Here is a 21519-nt window from a genome sequence, read left to right on the forward strand (position 1 = left end):
TGTCTCATTAATTTTCTCAGGTTCATGCAACATAGTGGAAGTCATCTCCAGATCTTATTTACTTGAGAGTTAGTTAGTGACTCTCAAAATGTATACAATACACAAAAGTCCTAGAAAACTGGACCACCTTTATAAAAAAATCTTAGTGAATTCACATTAAAGTTTGCCAAGTTATGCTACCAAGCTGTGGTCCAAAGTAAAGCAACTTAGCTAATATATATTTATTCTTGCCTCAACTGTTGAGTTTTATGACTGAGTGGAGTGTTTTTATTGTTCGTTTTCTTTCTTTTCCTGTTTGCATAGTTGCTTCCTTGTTCTATTTTGTAACTTCCTTTCTTTCATTCGTACATAGTTAAGAGAAATAGCTGCAAAAAACAGCCATTTCCTAACAACCCCCTTTTCAATTATTCAGGTTCCCTAGAAGAAGAGCATGAGGTAAGACATACATACTAATTTTATTCAATGAGTGTGTGGGGGTGCAATATTATAGAAACAAATGTGAGGATAAAAGGCAAGCAGGGCAGACAAAGAGGTGCATTGCAGAGCTGACAATTTTACTGGAAAGTTACAGCTGGTTACAAGGGTGATGTATCTGCTAGGGGAGAAGAAGAGAAAGGCGTTTACCTGGTTTCTTTCTGTTTCCCATCCATTACTGGTTAAAATTCATCCTAAAGGGCATTAACATTTATCCTAAAGGGCATTAACATTTTCATGTGATGTCATCTGGCCCTTCCAAACAAACAGCCATCAGGGAAGCCAGATTCCATACGAACGAATACAGCAACCACGGCTGGCTAGCAAACATGTATGAGCTAGCAGATCTCTGTCTGCCGGTACCTTGTGTGTGAAGAGGGTTCTGCATGTCTCATCATCAGAGACAGTAGGAAAGCTCCAGAGTGGGAAGCCAGCAGTGCACAATATTAGCATTGAGACAAGGCTGTCTTGGTTTGAGAGGCATGAGGATGGGGAGAACCAGGCTGAGCTGCAGAATGGTCCAACCTCATCACTTGTGTTGGTCAAGTCAGAGCTCTACGTGCTTTTTCTCTATTGAAGACTGAAGCAACCTGTGGGGGTCTAAGAATGTCTTTTTTTTTTTTTTTTTAATTGGTTTTTATCTACTCGAAACACTTTCCTGAGGGTTAGTTTTATATTCTGGAGTAGTTCAAAGCATCCCATTGTGATGCCACTTCTCATCCCTTTTAGAGGCACCTCACATTCAGATTTTCCTGTCTAATCATTTATCTAAATTCTTCAGTGTACCTTTCTCCCCTCATGTGTTCACAACCACCTTTTTACCTTGCAGAGGCCAAGCGAGAAGTGTCTGGATAGGGTCAAATGGTGTCTTAGTTAGTTTTGGCTGGTTTAACAAAATACCGTAGACTTGGGGGTCTTATAAACAGAAATTACTTAAAGTTCTGAGACTGGAACTCAGATCATGTTGTCAATATGGCCAGGTTCTAGCAAGGGTCCTCTTCATAGTTGCAGACTGTTGAGTTCACCTTGTGTTTTCGTTTTCATGTGGCTGAAAGAGATTGATCTATATCTCTGACCTCTTCTTATAAGATCACCTACAAATAACATCATAATGGGAATTAGATTTCAACATATGAATTTTAGGGAGACACAAACATTCAGTCTGTCTGTAACAAATACTCAGTTCGAACTAGTTGATTTTTTTCAGTTATCCCCACACCCAAAAGTCTAAAAATGGAAATGGTACTGTATTTTTACAGAGTGCTTACCAAATACATGAAAGGCTTATGATTCGAAACTCATTAGAACTTCATAATATGTATTTCCAGTTAAAATCACTTTTGCTTTTATTGAAGAACTGACTAAAAAGAATTCATTATTATTATAGAAAACACGAATAATAGAATATTACCCTATCCTTATTTTACCTCCCCCCAACCTAGAGTCAAAGTCTAAGCAAGTCTTACACCTTGCTGTATCAAGGAGAATGGAATTTATTTCCAGTTTTACCTGTAGCAGACGGAGCAAGCTATTGATATACTAAGCACTGGTCCTTTTGGACTTTCAGACCACAAAGTGTACAAATCAAATCATCTTTTTAAGATGTCTTTTTGCAGGCAGTTAGGTTAGCTTGTTTTTTAACTGACTCCCGTGCATCACATTTTGGTGTGTTCTGATGATTGATTGATAGGGGGAGAGTTGATCGGAGCGGCAATCACAGGCGCACTCAACGTGTCCCTTTCAGAGGATGCTGTTAGTCCTTTTACTGAACAAATCCTCTTAGGTCTTTGAAGAAAGAAGGCGGTTCTCTCTGCCTGTTGAGCAAGTTCAATTTAAAACCTTGTGGGGAGATTTCACAGCATGCGAGCAGAACCAGTTTTATTGCCTCTCTTTTCAGAATCTCCTTCTTTTCAAATTACAATAATATGCCCGAGAAGAATATGAGAAAAAGCAATCTTTTGGGGCTAAAACAGTGCTTTTACCTTTTAAACCCGAAATATAAGTAAAGGAATCACTTGGCTTATGAGAGTTTATGTTCCAATTTTAAATTCCACACTTCAGGAAATGTTATATACTCTTGTGGAAGCAGAGAAAGAAATGCTTATATAAAACATCTCTTTTCTATAACTATTAGACTCATCCAGATTGAAAATCCTCTCATAACTTACCACCTGTGGAAGTAGATGAATTTTCATTTCCCCAAAAAAGATTTTTAAAAGATACTGGAAAAATAACTTACTGTATTAATGTGCACTTAAAATATATTACTTATTATTCATCATGCTTAAGAAAAGCTTTATTTAGTTTCATAATCCCCTAAGAAGTTTTCCTTCACGTTCCTGGGGGAAATTAAAGCATTTATATTTTGACTGACATGATTGATTGGGGATTGATTATTAGAAGCCAAGTGAGGATGTGATGAACCATATTGTTTTTTACATAACTTAGTTTTAGTTACATGTTTCTTACTGTAAAATTAAATTTTGTTGCTTTTAATATTTACCATGAGAGGTGGACCTGGAAATTAAAGTTGGATAAATCTTTGTAGAACTCAAAAATCACTATAGAAAATTTACAGCTGAAATAGGCAACATCGTAGATAACTACCTTTGGATATTTTGCAATTGATGCATTGATTTAATACATCAGCTTGTTTTATGCATAATCTATTCCCTGAGCAGAGTTCTTTGAGGATTCTGAAAAATGTTTACATATACTGATAAACTTAGGCAGGGGGAAATCAGGTACTAATGTATCTGGCTGTGAGAGCAGTTGCTAAGTAGATAGTTATTTCTTTTGTCAGTACAGTCTATATAGTACTTGCTAGGGTTGCAAGACTGTGGCATGAGGATAAAAATCTGTATTTAGAGCTCTGGCCAATTCTCTGCTATTTTACTACTAAGACTTCAGTGACTCACTCTTAATTTCTCTTTCATGTGTAGTAGATGAAACAAAATTTTTGTCTGATTAAGTACTTTTCAGAAAAATAGGCATATTACCAATGCCAAAAGAAAAACCATTGATACCTTAGCAAGAATGTGAAAGTAGACAATAGTTTTCAGCTTTTTGAAGAAAAAAGGAAAACTTAAAAAAAAAAAGAATACTATTATAATTGTGTTTTATCAGACATGAAAACATTTTTTTAAATGCATTAATTAATTTTTAAGCACTTATCCAGAGCTGAGTCACTAACAACTTCAGATCTCTAGGCAACTAAAATAGTCATCATAGAACTTGTCTGATAAAAAGCCAGAAACTTTATTAGAAGGAGGAGGCCTAATAACTCAGAGCCAAATATCTACATACATCCATCCATATTTTAAAGTAAGAAGATTGGTTTTTTTTGTTCCTCAGCTCACTGCCTATCAGAAACACCACTAAGAGGGGAGCTGGCACCCCTAGAGGCAAGTGCAATACAAGGAGAGGGAGAAACCTGAGCAAATGCTATTAAAGAGAGGAGGGAAAAAATGTTTCAGGTAAGATGAGACCATGTAGCACGGGCACCCTGAGTGCAACATTGAAAACTGTGTCACAGAAGGAGGAAAGTGCATAATAGTAAAAACTTCTTTTTAAAAAAAATCAATCTATTTATTTATTTTGGAAAATTCACTTTTTAAATACACTATTCTGACAACACCCACCAATTTTTCCAGTAGTAAATAATATCTTTTAACTTCTTTTAGCATATCAAATCTTATCAGTCAATTAATTAGATCTCATCAATCTATGAGATCCTATTTCAAACCCTCCAGGTTAGCAAAAAGTTTGAAAATACCAAGTGTTTTTGGCAATGTAGTGTAAGGCCAAGTCATAAAATGCTGATGGGGGTCCTGAAAAACAAGAATAAGCTAGTAAACTTGAATGTATGTATATAGTAGCATATATAGCTTCCTGTAGAGAAAAAAATCACTGGTATGTACTAGGGCATATGGAAAATAATGTTCTTAGCACTGCTGTAATGGAAAAAAAGTGGAGAAAACTAAATGGCTATCAAAATTAATGTTGATTATTAATTATAGTACATTCACTCAATCACATAATTTAAAGCAGTGAAAATAAACTAGAGCTATATGTAAAAAACATGTATATATCTATCTTAAATAATATTGAACAGAAAAATAAGCTTGTAGAAGATTAACTACAATATGGTTACATTTTTATAAAGTTCAATGCAAGCTGAACAAAATAATATGATGGGGTTAGTGTTTTGGCAAAATATATCCACTTTTCCCTTGAACAACGTGGCTCTGCTTATACGCAGCTTTTTTTCAGTGGTGACTACTACAGTGCTACACAATCAGCAGATATGGACCACAGATACAGAGGGCGGGCAACCCTAACCCGCATACTGTTCAAGGGTCAACTACAGTTGAAACACACTCTGTGAGAAGAGACCTGATTTCACTATATGGGAAGTTTACTCCAAGTGAAATCTCAGACATGGTTTTCAGGTGAGTTTTTATATGAAAATGTTTTGTTTCACGCAAACATTTTTAGTGATGGGAGTTTCTCTATTCTACTGTTAGTTGATAAGGAAAGGTTGGCTATTATATTCAATACTTTATATGTTCGAGAACTTTATATAGCTAATATGTTTGTAAATGAATGGAGTTTGAAGATACTGGACAGATTCATCGAAGAGTCAGGTTAGGCAGCTACTCTGAACAATTACTTAAGCTGCAGTAAATTCAGTTTCTTACAAGATGTAACTGACCTTCTAGTGTAATAGATTCCCTAATCATACTCATAGCTCTGGTATTGGACTTACAGTCTCCATATGGGGGTGCAGGGACAGTGGAATTAGTAGACACTAAGAGAGTTATTAGAGAGGGAGGCAAATTGTATTTAAAAAATAATATTAAAATCTTTTAGATTTCATATATAGGTTAACAATGATGTCCTCCCTTAATCTATAGATGAGATTTTCCTATGCCTAATGTATAGCTCAAGGTGATTCATATAAATTGGAGAATATTCTCTTTCTTGGGTAGATGATGAGCTTAAAGTAATAAATATAACAAGAAATCTGTTTCAAACTTCAAAATTGGCAAGAAGCTTCTTTATCAGTCTATGATTAATGATGAAACTGAAGTCATCGTGATTAGGGAAATTTTCAAAAGTTCAGCCCCAAGGATCTAAGGAAAAACTTTCCTCTTTATTTCATTTGGGACATCTGAAATTCAGCACAAAAATGTGTGCTTTAGAATGTTTTCACTAAACTTGATAAATGTTCGTCAGGTGATTCTGAAGTTTCTGCTTAGTAGTAAAAGTTAAAACATCAAATACCTAACTAGTCACATACCTTGGTCAGCATCTAGTGTTGGGAAACAGAAATTCCTAAAATAAAAAAAAGTGTATTGAATATATTTGAGAACAGTGTATTTAAAACAACGTGTTCAGTTTGGTAGTTTGCTATACAGTGGCTTAAAAATAGATTTTCAAAACTAGTCTCAGATTGTTTGACAGACTGTCTTTAGTAAAGAAACTTACCATTTCTGGTACTTTAGCATCCTGTGAAAAAAAGTAAGTTATTGACAATAAATGTTTTCTTCCATAACAAAATGTTTTAAGGTAAAAACTTGCAAATGTCATTATCAATGTTGGAACTGTTTTATCTGTGATTTTAAAAAGAATTTAATGTAAGTTTCCAGCTCTAACTATATACCTGAAATGCAGTCCTTACATCATTCAGAGAAACATTTCAGAAACAGACATGGAAACCCCAAGTGAACAAAATACTATCATCAATGTGGTTAGTTTTATAAAAACAGGACCTTAAATAGTAAAATCTTTATTATGTAATGACATGGGTAATGGCTTTGAGACTTTTTTTATGTTAAAAAGGTTACCTGGATATTAGGGTAAAGAACGTAAAAATAATTGGCAGAGTTAAAGTGAACATTTTCTTTTCACCAAGCCAGGGGTTTTACAGGAGTTGACATTTTCCGTGATGTAGTTGTCAGTCATGTGCTATCTAGCAGATTGTTCTAAATTTAAAAGCATAACAATTTGTCCCTTGAAAATATAGCTCTTTTTAATAGAACTTTTGAAGAGGAAATACATTTACGTGGTTCAAAATGCGAGAATAAAAAGTAGTATAGAGTGAGTGAATGGCCTCTTTTCTCTAGCCAGTCTCTTGCATAGTCTTCCAGACTTTATATAAGAAAATGCATTTTTATCTCCCCCCCTCTCTTTTCACACAGAATTTAGCATATTACACATACAAGTCAAAACTTAAATTTCTTTTCAATAACACTAGCCTTGGAGGGCTTTCTATATCATTACATACCATACATACATCATCGTTCTTATTTTTAAAATAGCTGTTTGAGATTCTTTATATGGCTTTCCCACAATTAATTTACAAGTCCCATTTGTGGTAGGCTGTGTTCAGCAATATCCACTTCCTGACCTTTGAGATCACACTTCTCTCTCTCTATCATGGTACAAACTTTAAGGGACAGTGAATATTTTGTCATGTTCTCTCTTTTCTTACCCTTCCCTCTCCTTCTTCTTAACCAACGAAACCAGTACAATTCCTTTTTCAACCTGGAAAAAGGTACTCCTTCCATGTGTACTCCAGAAGAGTACAGTAATTAGGACCTGTGCTAATTAATTAAACACCTTGTGTGAATGAGAAACACACTTACTGCTATGAAAAATGATACCAGAATTATTAGTGTGCTACCATAACATAGACCTGTGTGTCGTCGTCATCCTGGTTAGGAGGTAAATTGCAAGAAAAATTTTTTTTAAGTAAGTAAGTTGGAAGGATGGAGGTCTACATTAAGCTTTGGAGAAACAGTGATAAAACTGTAGTCTGCAATAACTTGCAAGTCAGTAACATCTTTTATAGTTTGGTGAAAAGGTTGGGAAACAGAATACTAGTAGTGGGGGGTTGTCTACTGTTAACTAGACGTTACTTGAAGAAGAAGAAATAAATAAGCCCAGAGCAGAAATTGCCAGTTTGAAAGGAAAAATGGAAAGGAGGAAGACAGTCCTGAAAGTTAGGACTTGACGTTTGTACGAGGAAATTGTGTCTTGATTTCTAACCGTAAAAGGTAAAATTAAGAGAAAAAGCCTGTGAAATCAGTCTTGTAGCAAAGATCATGTAAAACATACGGACCATAAAACAAGAGCTAAAACATTTGAACAGGTTAAGTGGCCGGTGATACATTTTTTTGTTGGAAAGATGGTTTAGTGAAAAAAGACTAAGAATGTGATTTTCTTTAAAATATATCTCTGATAGCTCAAGGTACCTGCAATTAAGGATACATAGAGGGGCATGTCCTGGGAAGAATTGTGACTGTGGCTATTTGTATGTACATAATGATGATTGAAATCAAATAAATAAGAGGTCAATAAATTATTTCAGAGAGTTATACTATCAAGAGAAACACTAACCTGGACTGCAGTAGACTGTTGTGCTTCTAACTCTTTGTGGGCAGAAACTGGGCTGAGAAAGCTTTTCACCACTTAAAAAGTTATATTGGCACATGTTTTCTTCTTCAGTTGTAGCCTAGGAAGATAATGGAAGAAGAATTATCTCCCAGAGGGTGGACTCAAGGACCATGGATAGCTGTGGACTGGGAAATTACTCTTAGGTTAGGAAGACAAATCAATCAGAGGCTTACTCTCCACTTTCAGTACAAAAGCTCATTTCTGGATATGGCCAGCGTGAATTGGCCTTGCTAAATGTGAGTAATTGCTATATGTTTCTCGATATTTCTCCATCTGAATAGAGGTGTTCATAGCAGGTATGCTGTCCCCGTTTCACTGCTCTTTGTCTGGCAGAGGGTGTCCATCTGCATGTGGTGAACTCCTGGAATGACTGTCTGAGACCTAGGGCTTGAAGATCAAAGCAGTAAATGGACGGGGTGTCTGGGTAGTTTCTCTTGGGAGGAGGTGAGAGAGGGAGGGAACCCAAAGATTTGCTGATCTGAAGACTGTGGTCAGTCCTATTAGTTCACTAATATTCAATTTCCTACCACGGAAGAGAATTATGTTCAAATTACTACTCTCCTTGGCCAAAACTGGCCATGTGCCTTGCTTTTACCAAAATAAATGAATAAATAAATAGAATTGATTCGGCCAGCATTTTTATAGCATAGGGCAGACTTTGACATTTTCTTTTCCATCACTGCAGCCCTCAATGTTTCTGGACAGTTCCTGTTCCATAAGCTTCTAGTAGGTGAATAAATTCTCTAAGCAGAATCCATGTAAAGACCCTCACTGAGCATGTAGGATGAAATAAATAAATAAAACTTTACTGTTTTAAACCATTACAATTGTGGTGTCTGTTCAGCCTAACGTCGCCTATTCTGATACATAGGTTTTTCTCCAACCTTTTGCTCTAACAAATACAATTGCAGTGACTTACACACATCCTTTTGAAAATGTGTAAGGGGACCTGAAGTTTAAATTCTCAAAAGTGAAATTATTTACTAGGAGTTTATGACATGCTTATTAACACACCAGGAAAACTTTGATAATGCATTTAGGTTGGTCAGTCTGGAAAGCAAACATTTTGAAAATGAGCAAAAAAAATGTTTGTTTGTGAGAGAAACATCCTTTGGAGAAAGCATTTTGTAAAATGATATTTTAAATGTTTTTATCTGTATTGGCTTCAGAATCACATACGTATTATCAAAAATCTTATCTTCTATAAAATTATAAATGTAGACACTTAGAATTTTCTAACAAACAGATTAAAATCTTCCATGCAGAGTTTCTGTGGGTTTTGAATCTAATTTAAAAGTCTGTAACATCTGATTGAAAAAACTACTAATTTATATAAGGAAAGGTACACATTTACAAAGGAAATTAAGGTGCTAAAGGAGGAACATCATATGATCATATTGCTAGATGTATACATAGTATTTGATAAAGTTCAGCACTCACTCAGTAGTAGAAAAAAACAACTAGGACCATAAGGTAATTTTCTTAATCTGAGAGATGGTATCTATAAAAAATATTTGGCAGACTTTAAGTGTGAAATACTAAAAACTTTCTACTTGAGATTAGGAATAAGAGGATGTCAGCTTAGCTTACGACATTTCTATTAAACATTGTATTAAAGGTCTTACCCAGTGCTGTAAGTCATGAAAAAGAAGAGTTAAAGACAGAGCTGCCGTTTTTAATAGTTGACATGACTGTGATTAGAGAAAATCCAAAAGAATGAATAAATGACTTAATAAGCAAATTTAGCATGATCACTGGATATAAGATCAGTATATAAAATCAATTGCATGGCTATATATCAGCAACAAACGACTAGACATGACACTTTAAAAAGTTTTCAACTAAGTAGGGAAAATGTTACCATTTTATAAACCAGCAAACTTCTAGGAATAAATCTAATTTTTCAACAGCCGCCACTACAAAACTGCCACAAGTGCTACTACTCTATACGAAAAAAAAAAGTGGCATACCATTGACAAAAAATATTAAAGTAGGCCTAAATATAGAAATTTATGATGTTTATTGATTGAAAGATTCAGTACTATAAAGATGGCAGTCCTATATAAATTGATATATATAGCTTTACTGTCATCCCAATAAAATGTCTACCTATTTTGCGTTTTTTTTTTGGAAATTAACAAGTTCATTTTAAAATTTATATGAAATGCAAAGGAGAATCATTTAAGTAACAGAGGATGAATTTGGTCTGTGCTGTTATTCTCACACTCACTAGAAAGTGCTTTTCCTCCTCTGACAAAATGAGGGAAAATCCAATTTCCTTTGGCACCAGTTTGTCAAAATACTTTTACCACCCCCCCACCCCCCCTTCTCTGTTGACAGTCTCTGCGGTTGCCTTAATGTAATGCTAAGAAACCACTTTTTTTTTTTTTTTTTTTTTTGGCCTAGGGACCTTTAGTTGCTTCAAAACTCAGCCTAGGGAGCATAGAGGTAGCTGAATTAAAGCTTGCTTAAAGTTTCGCCACATCATTAAAGACTACATATTAAATAAAGACCTCCTTGATCCAACAGACAAAAGAACCTGCTTAGAGTTGTACCTTTAACAAAATAATTTTTAATAAAACTAATACATCTCAGCAAGACCAACTGATTGCTATCTCTGCTTCCAGAATCCAAATGGCAATAAACAAAATCCACAAAAAGCCTGGCCTTCAATCTTATATTCATATCCAGATGACTCTTTCTTACTCTGAGGAGTGCCTTTCCCAGTAATTTTCTATCTCATCAAACTCCTGGTCTCAGCTTAAGGTAAATTTCTGGGAGCTTTCACAGCCTTCTCATTCTGAGTTAGGTGCTTCTCCTCTGCGTAATCTTGGGACCCTGCTTATTTATCTCTCGTGGGTCATTGTAAACATTGTGTTATAGAAATTTTAAACTCAACACATTTGTATTCAGTTCAGCTAAGCTTCAGAATAAAATAGACCCCAATGTCTCAAAACCAATACAATGTCTCAGAAACAATAGAGCTTTATTGATCACTCAAGTTAACAGTTCAAGGAAAGTATGTCTAGTTCTCAGGTATCTCTCATCCATGAACTGAGGCACCATCTGCTTTCTCTAGGACAGCACAGTCACTTGCATTCAGTGGCAGGAAAAGATAAAACAAGAAATACGCACAGGGGAATTTTTTATCCAGGTCTGGAAGTGGTACACATCACTGCAGTTATATTCTCTTGCATAGAGCTCAGTTACGTGGTTCATTTAACTACCGGGGACTCTGGGAAATGTAGACAGGGCATGTGGCTAGCCCATATTAGAAACCTCTGACAAAAGGTTCAAACCAAATTCACTGTTTCCTGACACCTCTTCCCTTTACTATCCTCCTAATGTGTTTGATTGTATCTCCTCCCTCCATTCATTCTCTAAATGTATAAAATGTAGAATCTTCATTTTACTCTATTTGATTATGGAGTCAAAAGGAAGACCATTCGGCTCTTTGAGGGTGCTGTCTCAACAATATGCAAATGGACCTCTCTACCATTGCCCTAGTGTAGATAACAATATCTTTTACATAATCGATTTTGAAAGTCAAACTTGTCTTACCACCACTAGTGCTTCTTTATTAAGCAAACTTTCCAGAATCTAAGCAAAGAGTTTTCAAAATTTATAAATCTGCTATGATATTCTCTTAACTGAGTCTCCATTATGAGTTCTGTTTTTAGGGGTTCCCATTTCCTAGGGATTGAAATTAAACCCCAATATGGTGTTCAATGCCCTTCATAATCAGAATTTGCTATCTCCAACAGCGTTCCCTCTTCTTACCCGCTGTACTTCAGACACAGGATACTATTTCCTGCCCTTGAATAAAACATGCAATTTTCGGTCTCTGATTCTTTCCTTCCTCTGCCAAAAATAGCCTTTTCCCTTACCCCTTCTCTCGTTTTCCTTCTCTGCCTTCTGGATATAGCTATACTTAAGGTGTAACTCAAATGTTACATATTTTGCAAGGCTTCTCTTTCTTAATATCCATAATCTCAATCACTTTTTCCTTTTTGCTCCCACAGGAAATGTTTATAGTTGTTTTATACCATTTATCACTGTGGACTTGCATTGTAGTTACTTGTGAATGTGTGTCTCTTTACCTTCACTCAGGAGAGACTGAGATTCTTGACAGTAGTTACAGCATCTTATCCACCTCTGTGTCTCTAGCGTATGTACACAAAGTAAATACTTGTGGGATTGAATTGTAATAATCCGGGTACTTGTTTATCAATGTTTTAAGGAAAAACAAAAAGCCGAAAATCCCTTACGTGTTTTTTCTTGATTCTTACGAAGAGAGCTTCGAAATAGTTCTTAGGAATTAAGAGAACATTTTGTGAACAAATATAAAAATACAGGTGTGAAAATGGAAAAGAAAATTTATTATTTAAATGAATCTTTTCAAATAGCGTTAATCAAGTGTTGTAAATGGATATTGCTTATATACTGCTATAAAGCCATATGACCAAGCCACACGGGCTTCACTAAGAATACACAATGAGTATTTTAAAATTCTATGTTAGATATACTTCAGGATGTGAGTGATCTATATACCAAGAATACATTTTCTATGGTTATGGAAGGAGGGAGAAGAACCTACTAGAAAATATATGGATGAATACAAATTTGTCTTTGATGGGCTTATGCAAGAAAAACAGCTAAGGCAGTTTATCAGTGACTGACAAGTACTTTGCAAGTCAGAAGACTATTTTTTGATGCCAGAAATAGAGATCAGAACCACCTTTGTTCAATGGAGAATGCCAACTTTTGCCTTTTTCCAGACCCTCTCAGTTGCTGTACACAGACTGACCTAACTAATCTCTACCTTAATCAAGGAGTATATACAAAGAGCTCCAGCTTTACCAGATGGTAAGTATAGAATACATCTACTGCCAAAGATCTGTTGTCCCGTATATAATAGTGTGAGCTTTGAATAGCTACGTGACCCCTGGGAATCAAACTTGTACCACCCTCTGCCCCACTGCCTTGGCCGGGGGTTCCTCCTCCATGACTCTGCCTGGTACTACAGTTGTCTGCTGTAGCTGAAGCCTTACCTAGAACTTCAGCTCTATTGTTTGCAGCTCTGATACTTTAACACTGTCTGAAACCCTATCTTCTGGGTGATGAATTATTTTCTATATCCTCAATACTAACCAGGCTGTTGCAGTGATGAGCTTTCCACCTCAAACCTGTTTTCCCCTGTTACCTGCTTTCTGGGCTCTTTGCCTATGATCCAGACTTTGGTTTGGACTTCAACTTCTGACTTGATCAAATCAGAGAAGGCTTTGTCTCTTAAGTCACTAACAATTGGATAGCATGACTCTCCCTTCCCATCCTGTTTCCTAAAGAGCTAATCCTACAAATGGGTCCATTTCCCCAGCTTGCTCTTTTATCTTCTCTGCCTGCTTCTGCCCAAGTTGAGAAGATCTCAGTCTGTTTTTGATCCAGTTTTGGCCTATGAAAATGGTTACTACAGAACATTGCAATTTTTTGTTTACAGCAGCCACTGTTCTATCTGCAAATGGACATAATTTGTCCCTTGATTCCTCTGAGGCCAGTGACCCAAGGGTTTGTGCATAATCACATTGCATTTTGCAAGTCTCTACACAGCATATGTAGACATACTTATTAGCTTTCATTCCTGTTTCTATAGCAGAGGTGAGCTTGTCTGTTATTCTCTGACATGTTTCATGTCTTATTAAGCTTGTAGCTACTTTCTTTTCTCCCCCTTCCTCATTCCTTCTCCACACAGTCAGGGTAAGGGTACTAAGGCAGCTGGCACAAAGGAAATATCACAGTAGTTAAGAGGGCAGACTATGACGTTTTTATCATTGAATTTTTCAAAAACTAGCTGTGTTTCCTTAGGCAAATCATCTACCCTCTCAACCTCAGTCATTTCCCTTATCTGTAAATTGGGAAGAATAATATATTTTATTCTGTTGTGAGAATTTTAAAACAGACTCAATGTAAAGAGCTTGTTATAATACTCAGCATATTAAGGCTTAGTGGATGTTAGCTATGATTATGGTAAGCATTTAAAATGTTTGTTAAATAAATAACTGAGACCAAATAAGAAATCATTAGACTAGGAAAACAAAGGGAAATTATTGTCTATGGAATACAAATTAAGAGTAAGACCACTTGTGCACATACTTGAAGGGGGAAGAAAAGTTATCAGGAAAACATTTTTTTATTTATTTGTTTCTGTTAGCAAGACATTAGAAACATAACTAAAACAAAAATGTATAGGAGAAAGTTTCAGTAGTGTGAGATATGTAGTCTAGTTGGTAAATCAAAGGTAATAATTACAGAAGTGATGTCAGCATCATGGTTCCTCTTTTTAGTTCCCCCTTTTCAAGAAAAATTTAGACATTTATTCATGAACAAAAGTGCCTTTGTGGGAGCTGTGGGATCCAGCACCATATGCCAAGGGACGTAAGAGGAGTCTCACCCATCTGTGTATCCAGCAAGAGGTAGACAGACTTTAGTATGGACTGTGGAACCAGAAGAGAAGCAAACTTGCCCCAGCACCTTTTGCCACAGTTGGGAAAAAACCTGAAAAGTGCTGACCTGAGCAGATATCCACAGACACGAGAGACATTTCAGAAGTCCAGCCTTCCTGACTTCCTGAAGGGATATTCTAGCATGCCATTGATGCAGTGAAGTTGGTAAGAACAACTTCAACAGTGCTGCCTCCACCCAAGGCAAGCCTGCACAATGCTGAACTGTCAGGTGGTGGTGACCTCCCCCTCAGGGGAAAAGGAGAGCAGTGAGTGAGTGTCCAACTACCCCAGTGATACAGAACCCAGCTGGAGAAAACGTTCTCTCCAGCAGCAATCAGAGTCCTGAGGACAAGACCTTCATGACTGAGAAGAGGGAGGAAATCAGGAAAGAGGGAAATAAGAATAACGAAGGACGTTAAAGGAAAACAGACCCTGATGCGTGTGCTCAGCAGCAAGTCCCCCCATGAGCACTGGGGAGTACCACACATGTACACACAGCAGGAGCACACCCTACGGGAGTCAGCAATCACCCCCAATACCCTATCCACACCTCCTCCCACTCTGCAGCCAGCTCCTGAGTGCGGTAATGAGATCAAGCTCCAGTAGACAGAATATACTCAGATAAACTAAGAAAAAAGAAGACTCAAATAATGTTACAAATGAAAGAGGAGACATTACAACTGATACTACAGAATTACAAACGATCATGAGAGACTACTATAAACAATATTATGTCAACAAATTGAATAACTTAAAAAGAAATAGATTCCTAGAAACACACAACCTACCAAATTTGGGAAGAAACAGAAAATGTGAGTAGACCAATAATGAGTAAGGGGATTGAATCAGTAATCAAAAACCTCCCAACACAGACGAGCCCCAGACCAGATGGTTTCACTGGTGAATTCTGTCAAACTTTTAAAGAATAATTATAGCCAATCCTTCTCAAACTCCTCTACACTTCCAAACTTATTTTACAAGGCCAGGATTACTCTTTTACTAAAGCCAGATAAGGACACTACAAAAAAAGAAAACTATAGACCAATATCCCTGATGAACATAGATGTAAAAATTCTCAGCAAAATATTTGCAAACCAAATTCAACAGCACATTACAAAGGGTCATTCACCAGGATCAAGTGGGATTTATCCCAAGGATGGCTCATCACATACAAATCAATAAACGTGACACACCACAATAATAAAATGCAAGACAAAAATCATATGATCATCTCGATGCAGAAGAAGCATTTGACAAAATACAACATCCTTTCCTAATAAAAAAACTTTCAACAAACTGGGCATAAAGAGAACATAACTCAACGTAATGAACGCCATATATGACCTACCCAAAGCTAAAATAGTACTCAGTGGTGAAAAACTGAAAGCTTTTTCTTTAAGATGAGGAACAAGACAGGGTACCCATTCTCACACTCATATTCATCACAGTACTGGTAGTCCTAACTATAGCAATTAAGCAAGGCAAAGAAAATAAAGGGCATTCAAATTGGAATGAAAGAAGTAAAATTCTCTTTATTTGCAGATAATATGATCTGCAATGATATGAACTCCCTAAAGACTCCACCAAATAACTGTTGGAACTAATCAATGAATTTAGCAATGTTGCAAGATACAAAGTCAACATACAGAAATCAGCTGCATTTCCATATGCTAAAAGAGAACTTCTGAAAAAGAATTAGAGAAAACTATCCCATTCACTATAGCATCAAAAACAATAAAGTAACTAGGAATAAATGTAACCAAGGAAGTGAAAGATCTATACACTGAAAACTATGAGACTTTGATGAAGAAATTAAAGAAGACACAAATGAAAAGATATCCTTTGTTCATGGGTTGGAAGAATATTGTTAAAATGTACATACTATCCAAAGCCATCTATGGATCCAGTGCACTCCCTCTCAAAATTCCAACAGCATTGCAAGGATCACTATTTTTTTTTAAAATCCTGTAATATTTAAGGAACCACAAAAGACACTGAATACCCAAAGAAATCCTTAGAAAGAAGAACACAGCAGGAGGTATCACACTTCCTGATTTCAAAATATACTACAAAGCTATAGTAATCAAAACAGCATGGTACTGACATAAAAATAGACACATAAACCAGTGGAACAGAATTGAGAGCCCAGAAATAATCCCCCCACACATTTACAGTCAACTAATATTTGACAAGAAAGTCAACAACACTCAGTTGGGAAAATAATCATCTCTTTAACAAATGGTGCTGGGAAAACTGGACAGCTACATGCAGAAAAATGAAATTGGACTGGATCTTACACTCTCACAAAAGTGAAGTCAAAATATATTGAAGGTTTTAACATAAGACCTGTTACCATAAATGTACTAGAAGAATTCATAGGGAAAAATCTCCTTGATATTGATCTTGGCAATGATTTTTTAGATATGACACCAAAAGTATAAGCAGCAAAAGGCAAAAATCAACAAGTAGGAATACATCAAACTAAAAAGCTTCTGCACAGCAAAATAAACAACCAAAAAAGGCAACCTATGCAATGGGAGAAAATATTTGCAAACTGTATATTGGATAAGGGGCTAATACCTAAAATATACAAGGAATCTATACAACTGAATTTTAAAAAGCCAAACAATTGAATTGAAAAAGGGCAGAGGAGTTAGGCATTTTTCCGTTGATGACATCCAAATGGTTAACAGCTACATGAAGAGATGCTCAATGTTACTAATAATCGGGGAAATAGAAATCAAAACCACAGTGAGATATTACAGTGAGGTATCACCACACACCTTTTAGAATGGCTATCAAGAAGACAAGAGATAACCAATGTCGGTGAGGATGTGGAGAAAAGGGAAGACTTGTACACCCTTGGTAGGAATGTAATTTGGTTCAAGCACTATGGAAAATATGGAGGTTCCTCAAAAAATTAAAAATAGAACTACCATATGATCCAGCAATTGTACTTCAGGGTATATACTGAAAGGAAATGAAAACAGATATTGAAGAGATATATGCACTCCCATGTTTATTGCAGCATTATTCACAATAGCTAAGATATGGAAACAACCTGAGTGTCCATCAATGGATGAACGGATAAAGAAAATGTGGTATACACACACACACAATTAAATATTATTCAGCCATGAGAAAGAATAACATCTTGCCATTTGCACCATGAATGGAACTTGAATACATTATCCCAAGTGAGATAAGTCAGACACACAAAGCCAAAAACTCACTTATGTATGGAATCTGAAAAAGCCAAACTCATAAAAACAGAGTAGAAATGTGGTTACCAGGTGCTGGTGGGTGGGAGAATTGAGGAGATATTGTTTAAGGTACAAATTTGCAACCGATAGATAAATAAGTCCTGGAGATCTAATGCACAACATAGTTATTATAGATAATAATATTGTATTGCAAGTTGCTAAGAGACTAGATCTTAATTACTCCCACCACAACAAAGAAATGATAATTATGTGATGTGATAGAGGTGTTAGCTAACACTAAGGTGGTAATCATCTTGCAATATATAAATGTATCAAATCAACACACTGTACACCTTAAACTTACAGGATGTAATACATCAATTTTGTCTCAATTAAAAAAACACAAAACATTAAAAAAAAAAAGTAATAAATGATACAAGCACAATGTATTCTAGACCAGCCTGCTTAATATAAATTTCTGTGCTGACAAAAACGTTCTTGGTCTGCAAGACCCGCAATGGTAGCCAAGAAGTACACCCCAATGTTCATTGCAGCACTATTTACAATAGCCAGGAAATGGAACCAACCTAAGTGTCCATCAGCAGAAGAATGGATAAAGAAGATGTGGCACATATATACAATGGAATATTACTCAGCCATAAAAAGGAATGAAATTGAGTTATTTGTAGTGAGGTGGATGGACTTAGAGTCTGTCATACAGAGTGAAAGTAAGTCAGAAAGAGAAAAGCAAATATCATATGCTAACTCACGTATATGCAATCTAAAAAACTGGTAGTGATGAACCTAGTGGCAGGGCAGGAATAAAGATGCAGATGTAGAGAACAGACTGGAGGACACTGCAGGGGAAGGGAAAGCTGGGACGAAGTGAGAGAGTTGCACTGACATATACACTACCAAATGTAAGATGGATGGCTAGTGAGAAGCTGCTGCACGGCACAGGGAGATCAGCTTGGTGCTTTGTGAAGACCTAGAGGGGTGGGATAGGGAGGGTGGGAGGGATGCTTAAGAGGGAGGGGATATGGGGATACATGTATACATATAGCTGATTCACTTTTTTGTACAGCAGAAACTAACACAACATTGTAAAACAATTATCCTCCAATAAAGACATTAAAAATAAAAAAAGATGGGTTGCAAAAAAAAAAAAAAAAAAAGAGATAAGAGCCCAGGATTTTTCAAAACTAATGAAATTCAACAAACTGAAAGTCAAATTACTGCCCCCCCCCCAAATATAAATATAAAGAAAATCTTATCTAGGCATATAGTAGTCAAACTACTGAAAACAGAATACAAGAGAGAAAATCTTGAAGGTATACTGTGAATAAAAAACAAAGATAACAATGTCAACAGAAGTCCTGTGAGACAATTAGAGCCAGAAGACAAAGGTATGGCATCTTTAAAAATGGAAAAAGGGGCAATTCCCTAGCTGTGCAGCGGTTAGGACTCAGTGCTTTCACTGCCGGGGCCCGGGTTCGATCCCTGGTCGGGGAACTAAGATCGCACAAGCCGCGTAGTGTGGCCAAAAAAAAAAAAGGAAAGAAGAAGTGAAACACCTGTAAATCCAGGATTATATACCATGCTAAAATATCTTTGAAAAGTGAAGGGGAAATAAACATATTTTCACATGAACAACTGCTGAGACCTGAATTATAAAAATCATTTCTATAGATGCAGAAAAAGCACTTGATAAAATTCAACATCCATTCATGATAAAAACTCTCACCAATGTGCTTATAGAGGGGACATATCTCAACATAATAAAAGCTATTTGTGACAGCTTTTATTATGTTGAGATAATAAAAGCTATCATACCACAACCAACATAATACTCAATGGTGAAAAACTGAAAGCCTTCCCACTAAAATCTTGAACAAGACTAGGATGTCCACTTTCACCTCTTCTATTCAACATAGTGTTGGAAGTCCTACCCATAGCAATCAGATAAGAAAAAGAAATAAATTTATCCAAATTAGAAGGGAAGAGGTAAAATTGTTATTTTATGCAGATTACATTATACTCCATGTAGAAACGCTAAAGACTCCACAAACCATATTAGAACTGATGAACAAATTCAGCATGATAGCAGGATACAAGATCAACATACAAAAATTGGCTACATTTCTTTACACTTAAAATGAAATATCAGAAAGAGAAAGTAAAAAATACAATCCCTTTTAAAATCGTGTCAAAAAAAAAAAAAACCTAGAAATAAACCTGACCAAGGAGGTGAAAAACTTATATGCTGAGAACTATAAAACATTGATAAAGGAAATTAAAGGTGATTCAAAGATATGGAAAGATATCCCATGCTCTTAGATTGGAAGAATTAAATGGCTAAAATGGCCATACTACCCTAAGCAATCTACAGATTTAATGCAATCCCTATCAAATTACCCATGATATTTTTCACAGAACTAGAACAAATAATCCTAAAATTTTTGTGGAACCACAAATTGCCAAAAGACCCACAATTGCCAAAGCAATCCTGTGAAAAAAGAACAAAGTTGAAGGCATAATTCTCCCAGACTTCAGACAATACTACAAAGCTACTGTAATCTAAATAGCCTGCTATTGGCACAAAAACAGACATATGGATCAATGGAACAGAACAGAGAGCCCAGAAATAAACCCACACACCTATGGTCAGTTATTCTTTGACAAAGGAGACAAGAACATACAATGGAGAAAAGACATTCTCTTCAGTAAGTGGCACTGGGAAAACTGGACAGTTTCATGTAAAACAATTAAATTAGAACATTCTCTAACACCACATAGAAAAATAAACTCAAAATGGATTAAAGACCTAAATGTAAGCCTGCATAGTATAAAACTAGAAGAAAACATAGGCAGAACACTCTTTGACATATAAATTGTAGCAATATTTTTTGGATCTGTCTTCTAGATCAATGGAAATAAAAGCAAAAATAAACAAATGGGACCTAATTAAACTTAAAAGCTTCTGAACAGCAAAGGAAACCATAAACAAAATGAAAAGACACCCTACGGAATGGGAGAAAATATTTGCAAATGATGCGACCAACAAGGGATTAATTTCCAAAATATACAAATGGCTAATACAGCTCAATATCAAAAAAACAAACAACCAGTCAAAAAATGGGCAGACACCTAAATAGACATTTCTCCAAAGAAGACACACAGATAGCCAACAAGCATATGAAAAGATGCTCAACATCACTAATTATTAGAGAAATGCAAATGAAAAGTACAATGAAGTATCACCTCACACTGGTCAGAATGGCCATCAAAAAGTCTACACACAATAAATGCTGGAGAAGGTGTGGAGAAAAGGGAACCCTCCTACACTGCTGGTAGGCATGCAAATCGGTGCAGCCACTACGGAGAACAGTATAGAGGTTCCTTAAAATACTAAAAATAAAGTTACCATACGATCTAGTAATCCCACTCCTGAGCATATATCTGGAGAAAACCATAATTCAAAAAGGCACATGCACCCCAGTGTCCATTGCAGCACTATTTACAACAGCCAAGAAATGGAAGCAACCTAAATGTCCATAGACAGATGAATGGATAAAGAAGATGTGGTATATATAATACATACAATGAAATATTACTCAGCCATAAAAAAGAATGAAATAATGCCATTTTTAGCAACATGGATGGACCTAGAGATTATCATACTAAGTGAAGTAAGTCACAGAAAGACATATATCATACGATATCACTTATATGTTTAATCTAAAAAAAAAAATGATACAGATGAACTTATTTACAAGATACAAATAGATAGAAAACAAATTTATGGTTACCAAAAGGGAAAGGAGGAGAAAGGGATAAATTAGGGGCTTGGGATTAACAGATACATACTATTATATATAAAA

At 35.9% G+C, this 21519-nt stretch overlaps 1 long non-coding RNA gene across 13 annotated transcripts in view; it reads left to right on the plus strand.

The window, feature by feature from the left end:
* LOC137768014 (uncharacterized) overlaps window positions 1–21519 on the plus strand; it is a 695061-nt gene that overhangs the window by 667454 nt on the left and 6088 nt on the right. For 10 of the 13 annotated variants that reach the window (XR_011074681.1, XR_011074676.1, XR_011074674.1 and 7 more), the window contains 4 exons: window positions 3829–3950; window positions 4747–4925; window positions 7987–8171; window positions 12714–12801. This is a non-coding gene — a long non-coding RNA (uncharacterized lncRNA). Of the gene's footprint in view, window positions 1–412; window positions 436–3828; window positions 3951–4735; window positions 4926–7986; window positions 8172–8268; window positions 8774–12713; window positions 12802–21519 lie in introns of those variants that run through there. The other 3 variants (XR_011074682.1, XR_011074678.1, XR_011074684.1) reach the window with 3 other exon arrangements.

This window comes from Eschrichtius robustus, chromosome 8, assembly GCF_028021215.1.
Source record: "Eschrichtius robustus isolate mEscRob2 chromosome 8, mEscRob2.pri, whole genome shotgun sequence".
Lineage (NCBI taxonomy): Eukaryota > Metazoa > Chordata > Mammalia > Artiodactyla > Eschrichtiidae > Eschrichtius > Eschrichtius robustus.